We start from the raw sequence: 17,713 nt of genomic DNA on the forward strand, positions 1-17,713 counted from the left end.
GATTTTTATTTAATTTTCTGTGATCTACTATTAGGAGTATGGCTTTCATTGAATTTCCTCTCCATTTTTCTCCTCCCAGTCTCTAAAACAGATACTGTGTTTGAGCCTAACCTGCAATATTTTTCAAGTTAGAATTGACTTCAAGAACATGAGACTTTTCCTTGTAGTACATTCTTCTGGAGGAGAGCATCTGTGGAGAAAAAAAGTATAAGGCATTCAAATAATCTTTGCTATTTCTTGTACATATCATCTTGCATCACCACGCTGGGCTCTCAACTAAGCTTCCAGACTTTTGATGGCGTCACAGAGACACTGAGGATTCTCTGTTGCTCCCTCAGGCATTTAGTTCTCCTTCTTCCCTCCTCCTCCCCCACCCTTTCTTCTCCTCCCCCCTCCCTCCTCTGTCTTCTTGTTCTTGTTCTTCATCTTCTTCTTTCTTCTTTTGTAAATTTGAAGACATTTAGAGGGTATAAGTTGTTTTTTGAATCATGGATAACTTGTAAAGTGGTAAAGTCAGGGCTATTAGTGTACCTGTCGCCAGAATAGTATACATTGTACCCTACAGGTGATTTTTTGATCCTTTACTCTTCGCCCCTCCTCCCCCCCTTAAGAGTCTCCAAATTCCATTGTACCACTCTGTGTGACCCTGTATACTCAGTGCTCAGCTCCCATTTATAAGTGAGAACATGGAATATTAGGTTTTCCAGCCCTCAGATACTTCACTTAGGATAACAGCTTCCAGTTCTACCCAAGTTGTTGCAAAAGATATTAATTTGTTCTTTTTTATGGCTGAGTAACGCCCTTTGGTATATATATACCATGTTTTTATTATGTACCTGTATATTGCTGGACATTTGGGTTGATTTCATATCTTTGCAATTGTGAGTTATGCTGGGATACCTACATGAGTACAGGTGTCTTTTTGATATAATAACTTATTTTCTTTTGGATAGATACCTACTAGTGGGATTTATGGATCAAATGGTAGGTCTATTTTTAGTTTGAAGAATTTGCCTACTGTTTTCCATGCAGGTTGTACTAATTTACATACACACAAACAGTGTGTAAATACTCCCTTTTCACTCCATCTGCGCCAACAACTATTGTTTTTAACTATTTAATAATGGCCATTCTGACAGGGGTAAAAAGAATGGCTTATTGTAGTTTTAATTTGGCTTTGTTTCCTGATTACTGATGTCAAACATTTTTTCGTAGGTTTGTTGGTCATTTGTATGTCTTCTTTTGAAAAAAAATCTGTTCATGTCTTTTGTCTACTCTTTAATGGGGTTGGCTTTTCCTTGCTTGTTTGTTTGAGTTCCTCATAGATTCTGGACAGAAGTCCTTTGTTGCATGTATAGTTTGTGAATATTTTCTCCCATTCTGTAGGTTGTCTCTTTACTCTGTTGATTATTTCTTTTGCTGTTCAGAAACTTTTTAGTTTAATTAGGTCTCATTTATTTTTATTTTTGTTGTATTTGTTTTTGAAGTCTTAGTCATAAATTCTTTGCCTAGCTCAATATTTGAAAGAGTTTTTCTTCATCTCTCTTCTGGAATTTTTTTTTTTTTTTTTTTTGAGACAGAGCCTCAAGCTGTCCCCCTGGGTAGAGTGCCGTGGCATTACAGCTCACAGCAACCTCCAACTCCTGGGCTCAAGCGAGTCTTCTGCCTCGGCCTCCCAAGTAGCTGGGACCACAGGCGCCCGCCACAACGCCCGGCTATTTTTTGGTTGCAGCCGTCATTGTTGTTTGGCGGGTCCGGGCTGGGGATTCGAACCCGCCACCTTAGGTGTACGTGGCTGGCGCCTTAGCCGGTTGAGCTATAGGTGCCGAGCCTCTTCTGGAATTTTTATGGTTTCAGGGTTTACCTTTAAGTCTTTAATCCATCTTGTGTTAATTTGTTTGTGTGGTGAGAGATAGGGATTTAGTTTTATTTTTCTGCATGCGGCTGTCTAATTTTTCCAGCACATTTTTTGAATAGGAGTTCTTTCCCCAGTGTATGTTGTTGTCTGGTTTGTTGAAAATCACTTGGTTGTAGATAGATGGTTTTATTTCTGGGTTCTCTGTTCTGTTCCGGTGATGTGTGTGTTTACTTTTATATCAGTACCATGCTGCTTTGGTTACTAGAGCCTTGTAATAGAAAACCTTTACTCTTTCACAGATTTTAGTAATTATTGTGGGTTTGAAAAGACCATATAATTATGACTTTTATCAACATTTTATTTGGACAACTTGATGGGCTGGCATGTTTTGTGTTTTTGGACTGAATAGGAGAAAACTGTACACATCAAAATACCATTAACTATTAGGAATAATCCATTTCCTCTGCCTTCTAACTCAAGACCATAACTTCAGTAGAACTTCTCTCAAGGACCGTGTGTCTCTGTATGTGTGACCGGGGTGGTGGGGTGCTGATGGAAAGACAAAGAAAGAAAAAGTGAGATACTAGGTGAGTGAACTGAGTGACTAACTTTGCTAATTTGCCTGTGAAGCAGCCACATGCTACCCTTCTCCCCACATTAAAGCCAAAGTACAGTGATTTTCAAACTTTCTGATGCATAAACATAACAAACCTTGGCCAAAATATAGTATAGCTTTGTGGGAACAAGCATTTTTGTGTTGCCCTGCTTTATCCCTAGTGCCCACTGACTGGTACATAGTAAATGACAAATAAATACTTCTTGGATTATTTTGGGGTCCCATCCCTGTAAATTCAGATTTGGCAAGTTTGGGAAAGGACCCAGTGAATCTGCATGGATCTCAGGTGTGCTGGTGAGATGGAGGTGGGGGTTGGAAGCCTGTACTCTGGGAAGCACTGCATGCTGGGCCTGTGGCTGCAGCTGTTGTGCAGACCACTTCCTATCCATACGGGCAGAGCTGGATGTGTCCTGAATTGTGCTGGTTTTGTGGGAGAGTCCGACAGTGCTCCTCCTCTTGACTGGTGTCTTACAAAGTTGAGTGTCCTGTGTGCAGGCCTTCAGGCCGTGGGACTTGCAGCCGTGGCAAAGGAGACACTTATGACTTTAAATTTATCTTGATCTGTATAAAAGGATACAATAGCTATTCACCTATTTTCATGTAAAGAGAAGTTGGTTCAGGCCTAGACAAACAGTAATATCAAATGTGATGTAAATGTTGATTCTTCTTAGCTGAAAGGTGTAAGAGAGGCTTGGTGCCCAACCACATCTTTTTTATTACACAGTTTGTAGTGTTCCTGCTGACTATACATGTAACCCACGTGTGGGAAATTGTACAATAGTTAAAATGGAGACAACTGCTTAACAGCTTGTGAGCCTCATTTGTATGGCCAGACAAAAACCGTTCTTTTGTTCTCAAGTCTTTCAGAAAGTCTTAGTCCCTAAATTGTCTCTTTTCTGCCTGAAGACAGTACATGGACCATAATACCACCATTGCTACCCCTATTGCTAAGCAGGTTCCATTTCTGGAGAAGTTACTAGCAAGATGTTTGCATTTGAGAAAAACCACAGGTTTATGTAGTACCTGCATTTGCATGGATCTTTCCAGTGGCACATAGGAACGAGATTAGCTAGAGCATGGAAAAGTGGCTGATGGGTCGCATACAGATTGAAGTGGCAGTAACCGGAAACAATGCAATTGAGAACGTTTTACACGGAGTAAATTAATTTTAATGCAGGAAAGTATTTAGGCAAGAAATAGTTTCAGCATTTTGGATTAGTGTATGATATGAGAGCAAACAATAGGCCTGCTATGGGGTCTGCAGTGTAAATACTTTAAGTATTTCCACCAATACCCAGTGAGGAGAGATTGGCAGTGGAGAATCTCACTGCAGTTGTAGCGAGTTATTATTGCAGTTGCACCATAGCCACAGATTGACTGTGGAGTGAAATAGCTGTATGCTTTTTATTTTACACTGTTGCGTCAGTTCTCTTTAGCCAATACCCTTGTAGTAAAGAACTTTACCAGATATCTCCCTTTTTAAAATATAAATAATATATCTTTATAATAAACAATTCAAATATGCAGAAGGGTAAATAGAGAAAATTAAGTTGTTTCTCTCTCTCTCTCTCTCTTTTCTTGGTTATAACCATAGTTTGATGAGTAGATTCTTCCTATCTTTCTTTTTCCCTTCCGTAGTTAATTCTTGGCCATGGCAGCAGATTAACTGGTTTGGTTATTAACTGTGGTAAAAGCAACAAGTTCCCCATGCATTTGTGAAAAAGTTAAAATTGCTTTGAGGCAGATGAACTCTGTTAGATTGGACCATGCGAAATTACTGTGAAGTCAAAAATGCCAAAAATTGGTAGTTTCATGTGGTTAAGCTATACTGAGAAGAATTTGTTCTCGCAGTGATTTAGGAGGCAGTCGATGTCGTCATGCAGTCATGTGGGCTGCACTGTGGAAATAGTCCCCAGCTGACTGCTCTTTACTGGTAGTCCAGCCAAGGGTAAACAGGTATTAATGGTAAGAGGTTTGGTAGAAGCTGTGATTTCTGACACCACATTTCTGTTCTGTGATGTTAGAGAATGTAGGGGAAGCAGAGCAGGACTGTACAGTGGGACTGATTTTTTTTTTTTGCCCATCCTCATATAGAAAATCTCTAAGAAACCAGGATGCTATTTATGAAGTACCCTAACCCGTTGTGTTACCTTTCCACCTTTGGATGGTATCTGGTGAACAAAAAACGTATCTCTAAATCCTAAAAGTGATTTTAGCTAAATTAAGATTACATGACACCACATTTATTTTAACCTTCTGTTTTGCGTTGTCGGTGACCTTTTTACCCCTTAACTCAGTGCTGACTCAGTGTATGTATGTGCCTATGAAGTAGAAAAAATACGGGCTCAAATGGACTATCTTGTTTTTTACCCGATTTGTTCATTTTTTTCACTTATTAGTTTATGCTTCTGAGTGTGTCACGTCTATATCATTAAGGAGAAAGGTCTAGAACTGAGCAGAACCACAGCCTTTACAATTGGCCTCCTTGTATGTAGGCCAAATAGGCAGCCTGCCTTACAGAACCGTGAGTGAAGTAACTTGGAGCTGTGTGTCGGTCCTCAGGGTACACACGTGTTCTCTCCATGTAGAACGTCTCCTCGTCATAAACACAGCTAAACAAGCAATCTTGTTTTTCCTGTGCATCCCTTCTTTTTAGTTCTTACTTCAGATCTCCCCTTTCAGAATATTTTAGCTATGAAAATAGAATTCTCTGCATGTTTGTAAATGGGCTAGAACTTCTCTTTGAAAGTAGGTTTACTATTTGTAGTAAAAAGGAAATTTCAGCAGCCTTAAACCTATCCAGCTGTGAACTTAAAGAAAAAGTTGATGTCTGTTGTGGTTATAGCTTGAGATGTAGTTGGCTCCTTGGGTTTTATGGGTAGTAATTCTTGTCTTCTGGAAAAATCAGGCAGCAGCCCCTTCATTCCACCCCACTGAAAAAGAGCACATAAAAAAGATGAAAGGAAATGTGGGTGCACTATTTTTTTCCAGAGGCTAAAGGGGAAGTGAGAGATGATTGGTTGTATGTATTTGCAATCTCTCTTTTCCTAGCAGGGTGTCAAATAATGACCTAGAAAATAATTTCAAATATTACAGAAGGGTTTTGTTATTGTTAGCTTTTTTGTTTTCAGTGACTGCAGTGGGGACCCAGTAAAATGAACCTACTCTGATTTTTTGTATTAACTCAAAATTTATTTTAATCATAACACGATTGGAGTTTAGGTGAAATTCATCCTTTTCCAAGACAAAGGGAAAACTGAAGGTGTTTATTCTCAAAGTGGGAGGCTCAGGTTTGAATATGTCTGATCAGTGCTGTGTCTGAGTCCTGTGCCAACCCAAGGAAGGGCTATACCTGGGCCCCTCTGTCCCACTGGAACTTTGTCAAAGGCACAGTTACCTTTATGAGCAACAGCATTTTTCTGTTTTGTATTGTTCTGACATCATAGTCCAGAAATTATTATTACCACTTTCACCTTAACCCTTAATGATAAGTCTTTTACCTTGGGTACACTTGTACCATTTCAAACTAAGTGGTGAAATGAATTTAAAATGTTGCCACATGTCTACTTCAAATTGCTGAAGGAACTAGGCGTGCTGGAATTACTGACACTAATCTTGCAGGATTTTTATATGCGGACAATGATAAAATTCCACGTGATATATTTAGGATATTGTTAGGATTGCATAGAGCATTATTTTGACAGAGTTTGTCTGAAGAGGGGGACATTCTGGCTCTGGATGTGGTAGGTGCTATCACCAGACTGACTTGGCAGCCTGGGAGACTCACTTGCCTTGCTAACAACAGCAACTACAGTATCTGGCACCTTGCTGGGACCAGTGGCTGCTGCCTTTGGCAGCCTCAAAGTTAGTCACGTCTGTCACCTACCTCAGTGTTGGTAGATATCATAGACTGTTTTCTGTCCATTAATGTCATTTTCCTGCCATCAGCTTTGAAATTAGTGCCTCTGTCCTTTTCCAAGTATGCATTCATTATGCTAATCTCAAAAGAAAGAGGGCTTGCTTTCAAATTCAGATGTTGATGCTTACTTAACTGACAGTATGTTTCCAAGTTTATATAAATAGATTCTGAAATATAAAATCTATAGTAATTGAGACTTACTAGAAGGAAATGTGGAGGCCTTGAGACTTCAGGTAGAAGTGGTCAAAAATATAACACAAAAAATGACATGATCTCTTCCTATAATATTAGTCTGTGTCAGGAAAGAAAACTTTTTTTCCCCCAAGATGAATGTTGGCAGGAATTTGATTTTACTGAAATTGTGGGAAAAACATAGTAGGAAATGATGGGTATGAAGATAACTATTTTGAGAGATGAGAAGCAATTTAGGTGTAAGTGGTGAGAGAAAAGAGGCAGTAAGGGGGGAGAAAGGGAAAAAGAATCCTGTGCAAAGGTCTCCAGGGTCTGGGATTCTCACTGGAGTGGAGCTGCAGTAACTGTATGGAGTTGTCGCCAACAAGGATGAATCATCACGGAATTTGACAACCTGAGGGAATAACTAGAAAAACGAAATTTGACAAGATTACAGATAAAGTTACAGAATATGTTTCAACAACTTGTTTCACCACGCCATGTTCCTTTCTTGTGACATGATATTCGGTAGGTCCTCAATTCATTTCAACTGTGATCGTTCCTGCACAGGCAGGGTGTTAAGTGCCATACCTTGCCATTGTTCAAAATACCCTCTGATGTGGCTTGAAAGAATGAGTTATTGAGGATGAGTCCAACTCAGAAGACTAGTACAGAGCAAGTATTCTTTTTATTTTTATTTATTTATTTTTTTTTTATTGAATGGTAACTATGTACATTAATGCACTTCGGGGGTACAGTGTGGGGTTTTCACACACAATCCGAAATACTTCCATCAAACTGGTCAGCACAGCCTTCACAAGTATTCTTTTTAAAATAAGCAAATGTGAAGTTGATCCCCAGATTGATATCTGAAAGCTAGAAATTTGAACAAACTTTAATTGTTTAAGGCTGATAGGCTAGTTGCATAATTAAAGAAGGAAGACTGTAAATTATTAGGATTGACTATATTTAATTCTATGGTAACCCTATAGTGATTGTTTCTTCGAAGTTTGAATGCTGAGATTTTATTGTGTTACTGTAATTATTTTCCCACTTGAGCATTGGTTTCTAAAGCTCAGATAAAATAAATTAGTATGTATTTTTACAATAAAGTTTTTAGCGTCCAAAACTAAGTTGCCCTTGGAAGATATGTGTGGGGCCAAAGAATAGATCTCCCCACCATTTTTAGCATATACTCCTTTGGCCTTGGAATATACATTGATGCTCCTGATTCAGTTCCAGAGAGAAAACATTTGTTGTTTTCTAGTGTTGCAGCCAGCCACACCAATCAATGTTTTGGCTAAATGGGATTTTTTTGACTGATTATATGTTTATAAAAATTTGTCTTTGCATTAAGAATATAATATGTTACCCTGCAACAGATTTGCTTGGATATAAAATGCTCATATTTTAATTTAATAAAGGTTTGGATTATTTGATAGGTTTGGTTACTTGTATTATGGAGCCTGTTTTACCTATTTTCCCCTTATTTTTTCTTACATGGGTTTAGAAAGATTTAAGGATAAATTCACAGCGATAGTAGTAACTCTAACAATGAGTGTTGACATTCATTGAGATCACACTGGAACTTAACAGTGTACATGGCCTTATCTTTGCTTTCCCTGAGGACTGTCCATGAGCCCTCTTTTGCATGGTGACTGTGTATCTAATATACTATTTTACTCAAATGAAGTATTTTAATTTCATTTTTATTTAACAAATGAAAATGGGGCAGTGCCTGTGGCTCAAAGGAGTAGGGCGCCAGCCCCATATACAAGAGGTGGCAGGTTCAAACCTGGCCCCAGCCAAAAACTGCAAAAAAAAAAAAAAAAAAAAAGAAAGAAAATGTGGGTCAATCTCTTGATTTTCATTTTTTAAATATGCTTTGCTTTTTAGAACAATTTTAGGTTTACAACAAAATTGAGTGAAAAGTATAGAGAGTTTTCATATACCTCTTGTCCCCACATAAGCACAGCCTTCTTAAATCGGCAACTCCACCAGGGTGGTACATTTGTTATAACTGATAAACTTATAATATTGACATATAATTCACACCCAAAGTTCATAGTTTAAATTAGGATTCACTCTTGGTATTGTAAATTTCTCTTTAAAGATGTAGTCTTGCAGTATTATTGAGTATTTATCAGAGGATCACCATCTGCTCAGGGCCACCAGTGCCTGCACGAGGATTTTGAATAAATACTTGATGAATAAATGAAATATTACAAGTTCTTGATAGAATATATGCAAATTATTTTTCTTTGTCTTCAAGATGTATAATTAAGAAAAATCCAAAATTGATTTTGATATTAATAATAATAGAGGAATTTTTTTTATCTTTTGATTTTTATTTATTTTTTTTTTTATTAAATCATAGTTATATACATTAATACTTTCATGGGGTACAGTGTGTTGTTTCCATATACAATTTGAAATACTTTTATCCAATTGGCCAACATAGCCTTCATGTCATTCTCATAGTTGTTGTGTTAAGACATTTATATTCTACATTTAGAAAGATTCATGTGTACCCTTATAGGATAAATGATATGCGTGATCCCAGCAATCACCCTCGCTCCACTCATCCTCCCCCATCCCCTCCCCTCCCTTTCCCCTTTCCCTGTATTCTTAGGCTAAAATTGGGTTATAGCTTTCCTATGATAGCTAAAAATTGGTTTCATAATAGAGTTCAGTACATTGGATACTTTTTCTTCTATTCTTGAGATACTTTGCTAAGAATATTTTCCAGCTCCATCAATGTAAACATGAGGGAGATAAAGTCTCCATCTTTCTTTATGGCTGCATAGTATTCCATGGTGTACATATACCACAACTTATTGATCCATTCATGGGTCGATGGGCACTTGGGCTTCTTCCATGACCTAGAAATTATGAATTGGACTGTAATGGACATTCTAGTACAAATATCTATATTGTAGTGTGATTTTTGGTCTTCTTGATATATACCTAGCAGAGGAATTATAGGATCAAATGGCAGATCTATTTTTAGTTCTCTAAGTGTTCTCCAGATGATTTTCCAAAAGGGATGTATTAGTTTGCAATCCCACCAGCAGTGTAGAAGTGTTCCCTTTTCTCCACAACCATGCCAGCATCTGTGATTTTGGGATTTTGTGACATGGGCTAATCTTACTGGTGTTTCACGATATCTCAAAGTAGTTTTGATTTGCATTTCTCTGATGATTAAGGATGGTGAGCATTTTTTCGTATATCTGTAGTCCATGCATCTGTCTTCTTCAGAGAAATTTCTCTTCAAGTCCCTTGCCCACCCTGAGATGGGATCACTTGTTCTCTTCTTGCTAATATGTTTGAGTTGTCTGTGGATTCTGGTTATTAAACCTTTGTCGGATATATAACCAGCAAATATCTTTTCCCATTCTGAGGGTTGTCTACTTGCTTTTCTTACTGTGTCCTTGGCTGTGCAGAAACTTTTTAATTTGAGGAGGTCCCAGTAGTGTACTTTTGATGTTGCTTCAATTGCCGGGGGGGTGGGGGGGTGCTTCTCATAAAATATTCACCCGGGCCAGTTTCCTCAAGAGTTTTCCCTACAGTTTCTTCTAGTGTTTTTATGGTTTCATGTCTTAAATTTAAATCTTTAATCCAGTGAGTGTCTGTCTTAGTACTGAAAGGTGTGGATCCAATTTCAGTCATCTGCAGGTCACCAGCCAGTTCGACCAGCACCATTTATTAAATAGGGAATCTTTTCCCCACTTAGTGTTTTTAATTGGCTTGTCAAAGATCATATAGTGGTAAGTAGCTGGGTTCATCTCTTGGTTCTCCATTCTGTTCAGTACATCTACCTCTCTGTTTTTGTGCAAGTACTATGCTGTCTTGATCACTATGGATTTATAGTACAGTCTGATGTCTGGTAGAGTGATTCCTCCTGCTTTGTTTTTGTTTCTGAGTAATATCTTGGCTATTTGAGGTTTTTTCTGATTCCATATAAAATAAAGTATTATTTTTTCTAGATCTTTAAAGTATGACAATGGAACTTTAATAGGGATTGCATTAAAATTATATATTGCTTTCGGTAGTATAGACATTTTAACAATGTTAACTTTTCCCAGCCATGAGCATGGTATGTTTTTCCATTTGTTAACATTTTCAGCTATTTCTTTTCTTAGAGTTTTATAGTTCTTTTTATAGAGATCTTTCACATCCTTTGTTGGGTAAACTCCCAAGTATTTCATCTTCTTTAGCACTACTGTGAACGGAATAGAGTTTTTGACTATTTTTTCAGCTTGACTATTGTTGGTATATATAAAGGCTACCGACTTATGGGTGTTAATTTTGTAACCTGAGATGCTGCTGTATTTCTTGATCACTTCTAAGAGATTTGTAGTAGAATCCCTGGTGTTTTCCAGGTATACAATCATGTCATCTGCAAAGAGTGAAAATTTGATCTCTTCTGATCCTATGTGATTGCCTTTTCTTCTCTAATTGCGATGGCTTAAACTTCCATTACAATGTTAAAGAGCAACGGAAACAATGGGCTACCTTGCCTGGTTCCTGATCTGAGTGAAAATGATTTCAATTTAATTCCATTCAATATAATATTGGCTGTAGGTTTGCTGTAGATGGCCTCTATCAGTTTGAGAAAAGTCCCTTCTATGCCAATTCTCTTAAGTGTTCTGATCATGCAGAGTTGCTGTATATTATCAAAAGCTTTTTCTGCATCAACTGAGAGGATCATATGGTCTTTGTTTTTTTTAATTTGTTTATGTGGTGAATTATGTTTATAGATTTACATATGTTGAACCATCCTTGAGATCCTGGGATAAAACCCAGTTGGTCATGGTGTATAATTTGTTTGATGTGTTGCTAGGTTCTGTTTGTTAGGATCTTATTGAATATTTTTGCATCAATATTCATTAGAGATATTGGTCTATAATTTTCTTTTCTTGTTGGGTCTTTTCCTGGTTTGGGTATCAAGGTGATGTTTGCTTCATAGAATGTGTTGGGTAGTATTCCGTATTTTTCTATATTTTGGAAAAGGTTAAGAAGTATAGGTACTAGTTCCTCTTTAAATGTTTGGTAGAATTCTGAAGTGAAGCCATCTGGTCCTGGGCTTTTCTTTTTAGGGAGATTTTGTATAGTTGATACTATTTCAGAACTTGATATAGGCCTGTTCAACATTTCCACTTGGTTCTGACTAAGTCTTGGAAGGTAGCATGCTTCCAAGTATTGGTTGATTTCCTTCAGATTTTCATATTTCTGAGAGTAAAGTCTCTTGTAGTATTCATGAAGGATTTTTTTAATTTCTGAGGGATCTGTTGTAATTTTGTCTTTACCATTTCTGGTTGATGAAATTAGAGATTTAAGTCTTTTTTTCTTGGTTAGGTTGGCCAAGGGTTTATCAATTTTATTGACCTTATCAAAAAACCAACTTTTTGATTTGTTAATCTGTTGTATAATCCTTTTGTTTTCAATTTCATTTAATTCTGCTCTAATTTTGGTTATTTCTTTTCTTCTTCTGTGTTTGGGATTGGAGTGTTCTTCCTTTTCCGGTTGCTTGAGATGTCTCATTAAGTTGTTAACTTCCTCTCTTTCTGTTTTCTTGAAGAAGGCTAGCAGTGTGATAAATTTTCTCTCTTAGGACTGCCTTTGTGGTATCCCAGAGGTTCTGGTAACTCGTCTCTTCATTATCGTTTTGTTCCAAAAATTTGGTAATTTCCTTCTTGATCTCATTTCTGACCCAACTATCATTGAGTATAAGGTTATTTAGCTTCCACGTTTTTGTTTGGGTCTGCAGATTCCTGTTGTTACTGAGTTCAACTTTTATTCCATGGTGGTCCGAGAATGGAATGCAAGGAATAATTTCTATTCTTTTAAATTTGCTGAGGTTAGACTTTGACCTAGGATGTGGTCTATTTTGGAGTATGTTTAGTGGGCTGATGAGAAAAATGTGTATTCAGTTTTATTAGGGTGAAATGTTCTATAGATGTCCGTTAAATCCACATGCTGAATGGTTAAGTTTAAATCCAACATTTCTTTGCCTAGCCTCTTGTTGGAGGATCTATCCAGCACTGCCAAAGGAGTATTAAAATCTCTGACTATGATGGAGCTGGGAGTAATCAGGTTGCTCATGTCTGTTAGAGTATCTCTTATAAATTGAGGTACATTCTGGTTGGGTGCATAAATATTGATAATTGAAATCTCATCATATTGAGTATTACCCTTAACAAATATAAAGTAACCATCCTTATCCTTGCTCAGTTTTGTTGGTTTAAAGCCTATTATATCTGCAAATAAAATTGCAACACTTGCTTTTTTCTGCTTTCCATTAGCCTGGAATATAGATGACCATCCCTTCACCCTGAGTCTATGCCTGTCTTTCAAAGTAAGGTGAGATTCTTGTGTGCAGCAGATATCTGGCCCGAGTTTTTGTATCCAATCAGCCAGCCTGTGCCTCTTTAGAGGACAATTTAAGCCATTCACATTGATTGAGAATATCAATAAGCCTGGTATAATTTTGAGTATCGAGTTTTTCGAAAGTCCAGTGGACATCTTTAATCCTTTTGCCACTGTGGAGATTGGAATTTGATCAAAATTTTCTGGGTAGGTTTATTTATGTGGAAGAGGATTACAATGATCATTATGGAGGATAGTTCTGAGAATATCCTGGAGGGCTGGTTTAGTTATGGCAAATTTCTTCAACATGTGAAGAAATTGGATAGCAAATAAGTCATTGAAGTATTTAATTTCTCCATCATAAATGAAACTCAGTTTAGCTGGATACAGGATTCTGGGTTGAAAGTTATTTTGTTTTAGGAAATTAAAGGTCGATGACCACCCTCTTCTAGCCTGAAAGGTTTCAGCAGAGAGATCTGCAATCATTCTAATTTTCTTCCCCTTGTAGGTTAAGGTTTTCTTGCATCTAGATGCTTTCAGAATTTTCTCTTTCATGGTAACTTTAGTGAAGTTGATTATGATATGCCTGGGGGATGTCTTGTTTGGGTTGAGTCACGCTGGGGTTCTGAGGCTGTCTGCTATCTGAATTTCAGGATCCCTTGGCATGTCTGGAGAGTTCTCTTTCATAATTTCCTGAAGAACAGCCTCTGTGTTTTGTGAAGCAACTTCGTCGCTTTTAGGGATTCCTGTAAGGCAAATATTAATTTTCTTCGAATTATCCTAGAGCTCTCTGAGTGAGTGATCCATTTTTGCTCTCCATTTGTCTTCATTTTTGCGTTTTGCAAAATCTTTGTCTTCAGTGTCAGAGATCCTCTCCTCTGCTTGTTCCCTTCTCTGACTAAGGAATTCAACCATACTCTTCAGATCTTTGGGGGCTGCAACCTGTTGTGTTGTAGTCTTTGGTCATTTTATCTTTGAAATCATTGAATTCTTGAGACATCTTTTGAATAATTTAAAATTCTAGTTCCCTCTTTTCCTCTATTCTCTTGATCTTATTTGCTATCCAGATTCTGAACTCTATTTCTGACATCTCAGCCATTTCTTTATGGAAGGGATCTGCAATTGCATCTGCCCCATCCTTCCTTGGCGGGGGGTGGGGGGTTGATCTACTCTGGTTTTTCTGGTTGCCAGAGTTTTTCCGCTGATTCCACCCCATGCTGAATTTGTACCTTTCAAAGACTGTCCCTAAAACTGTTCTGCCAGTGGCTTCTTCTGGTTGTCTAGAGAGATAGTGCGTGTCTACCCGGAAAAACCTCAGGAGTATAAGCCTTATTGTTCCTGCTGCTGTGGCTGTAGGGGTATCGCTTCAACTTGGGGTATCACTGCTCCAGTGTGGTTCCCTCTCAACTGGCTGTCCTCTCGCAATTCTTGGATGGGCCTGGAATGCCGGAGCCCCCTGGAGGTGGGGAGCAACCTACAGGCAGCCGCACAGGGGGTGTGCTGGCTGGATGAATCAGTCTTTGGGGCGTGCCACTGGGCAGCCCCCAAGGAGCGAAGATAGCAACAGACAGGCAGCTGGACAGGGGATGCACTAGCTGGGTGGATCAGTCCTTGGTGCGCATGGCCAGGGAGCTCCCAAGGAGCGAGGCTAGCAACCGGTGGGCAGCTGCACGGGGGATGCGCTGGCTGGGTGGATCAGTCCTCAGTGCATGCTACCAGGGAGCCCCCGGGGACCAGGGACAGCAGCCGGGCAGGCGGCCAGGCGTGAATGCACTGGCTGGCGGGATCAATCTGCACAGAGCACGTGTGGCTCAAGCAGTTCTCCCTGTGCGGGACCGAGACCGGGACTTGGTTCTGCAGGGGTGGGGGGACATTGCTCCTGGGTCTCCTCTCACTGTTTCTCCAGGCAAGGGGGGAAGAGTGGACTGGAAATTCAAAATGGCAATGCAAACACCAGTTCCACTTTTCTGCCTGGGAGCGGGTATTCGAGGTCTCAGCAGGGTCCTTCCAGGGGTGTAGACCCCACTGTCAGTAGCTCTCACTCCTGGCTTGAGATAATAAGTCCTCAGTTTATCGATCTCCTGTAGGAGACTCAGAGGAGCAGTTGAAGAAAAAACAAAGGAAAAGTACAACTTTCTTGGGGGAAGGGACGGACACTTTTCCTTTGCGGTATATATTATGTACCTGTAGATTGCTTTATAGGAGTTGCCGCTTGCCTTGGCAGAGGTGTCGTGCCGGTATCACTCTTCTCTCTTGGCTGTGCTCCCAGTCTTTGACTTTGTTGGGTGTTTTTTAGACTTTATCCTTCCCTCTGGACAGGAGCTTCTGTTGGAGGCTGGTACCTGTTGGCCATCTTGCCCCTCCCCCCTTTTATCATTTTTGAGTACTCAAATGGTCATTGCTATAGGGAAAAATAGTTGATTATTTTTGTTGTTACTGGGGAATGAAGAATTTATCTTTAAATTAATACTTGTGCTATGAGTATGTAAAATGTTCATATTTTAATTTATTATAAGTTTGGATTATTTGATAGGATTGGTTACTTGCATTATGCAGCCTTTTTTGCCCATTTTCCCCCTATTTTTTCTTACTTGGGGTTAGAAAGATTTAAGGGTAAATTCATCACCCAGATTTAATAAGTAATATCTTATAAATACATTCATGTCTTTAGACCCTATAGTTCTATTTTTCACAATCCATTATAGAGGGATAATCCAAAAGAAAGGGAAAAAGTAAGTGCCTAATTATATCCTTTGTGATATTATTTTTAAAAACCAAAGTCTTAATCTATTTATTTGTTTATTTATGTTTGAGATGAGCAGTGTTGTAAGGAATCTGATTATAGGCGGGGGGGGGGGGCGACTAATTTCTTTTTTGAATCAGAGGAAAATAAGCTTATATAGGGGAGGAAGTGGGATTTAAGAGGCAGAACCAACTTTTCTTTGCCCGGATCTTCACATTGCTAATATTGATAGCTGGTCTTCTCTGATTTTTTTGAAAAGTAGCTATCCGGGGGCCCTTAGCTGAAATCGAGTATAATCAGCCTGAGGTTTGGAACTAGTGCTAGTCTCAGAGTAAAAAGAAGGTAGGTCAAACTTGAGGAAGAATTGCCAGGTGGCAGCAGGCCCTTCTCATTCAAGGGACAGCCATACGCACCCCTGGGGGCCCTAGATAATGGCATTCAGCAAATTTATTGAGTTCCTACTATGTATCAGGCCTTGATCTAGTAGAGGTCTATCAGTGCAAAATAAATAAATAAACCACCAAATTCCTGTTCCTGTATGATAAGGGGGAAGTTCTGAATGGTGTGGCTGCCTGATGTTGAGTCTTTCCATTCACACTCCTCCAAAGTTCCAGCAGGAACTCAAATAAAAGCACACAAGACCTGCATCTTGTGGAGCATTGGCAGATAACAGCAACACTGTGATCACAGAGAACAGCACAGGGGAAGCTTAAGAGTGGCTTACGAATCTGTGAAACAGAGTACAGGGGTGTGCCAAACTTAGTTTAAGCACAGACAAAAATTGCTCCAAAAAGAGAAGCCTAGGACTTGATGAAGTTCTGAAATTGGCTACAGGAAAGAAGATTGAAAGTGAGTGGGACCTGAACTGGCAGCCATTAGAAAGTGCTGCTTCTGAGAGAGGTTAAGATATGTATATACCAATATACAAGACAAAGGGAGAGAGAGAGAGAGAGAGAGAGAGAGAGAGAGACCCCCTGAAGACATGAGACCGAAAGTAAAGAAGGAATGAACAGGGGAAATAAAGGATTCCATGGAAATGCAAAAGAAGCAAGACACTGCAAACCCTCCTTGCTTTCTCAAGTGAACACTGGCTATAAAACTACATAGCCAAGGGCAAAACAGACAGAAGACTAAGGCTCAAGCTAGGAACTCTGTCTGTTAAATGAGTAGGAATAGAAGAAAGTCACTTACATCTATTAAAAAAGCTGTTCTAAAAGATTAGAAAGTACCAATCAGTGCATTTTAGCTACACTCTTAACAAAAACTCTTGACAAAATCTGCCGTATAATTGAAGAAAACTGTACACAACACTGAAATATGAATTAATTATTCTCATTCATGATTTTGGGTATATGAAACAAAGAAAAAAACCACCTTGAATCGGAATTACAAAAACTAAGAAAGAAATGGACAAAGAAGAAAATGAAATAAAATGAGAGTTAATCGAACTTCTGGAAAATACAGAAGTATTTTCAAATCAGAAATAAAGACTGTACTTGCAAGATGCCCAAAGGAAAAAACATATTCAAATGACAGATGACCTGACATATTGATATTTACATTAAATGTCAGTAGCCTAAGCACATCAGTGAAAAATCAGAGATTGGCAGAAGATGTTAAAAGAAAAAAGTAACCCAGCATATATGCTGTCTATAAGAAATGCACTTCAACTATAATGATATTGGTAGGATAAAAGAAAAAGGATAGGAAGAGATAGACCATGTAAACATTAGTCAAGAGAAAGGGGGGTTCTTATACTAATTTCAAACAAAGAAGACTTTAGAGCAAAGAAAATTACCAGAGACAAAGAGGAACATTATATGTTGATAAAAAGGTCAGTTCACAAACAAGACATAGCAATCGTAAGTGTGCATGCAGTAAACAACATAGTTTTGAAATACAAACAGCAAAAACCAGACAGAACTCAGATGAGAAACTGACAAATCCCCAATTATAATTAGTACCCTTTCTTTCAATAATTGATAGACTTACTGTTAGAAAATCAGTGAAGAAGTGGCTCGGCGCCTGTGGCTCAAG

General features: G+C 38.6%; 1 protein-coding gene across 1 annotated transcript in view; it reads left to right on the forward strand.

The window, feature by feature from the left end:
* Positions 1–17,713, forward strand: part of CDK14 (cyclin dependent kinase 14) — a 615,387-nt gene that overhangs the window by 266,891 nt on the left and 330,783 nt on the right. The gene's annotated exons all lie outside the window — the stretch shown is intronic.

This window comes from Otolemur garnettii, unplaced genomic scaffold (assembly GCF_000181295.1).
Source record: "Otolemur garnettii isolate 467f Iridium unplaced genomic scaffold, OtoGar3 scaffold00005, whole genome shotgun sequence".
Taxonomy (NCBI): domain Eukaryota; kingdom Metazoa; phylum Chordata; class Mammalia; order Primates; family Galagidae; genus Otolemur; species Otolemur garnettii.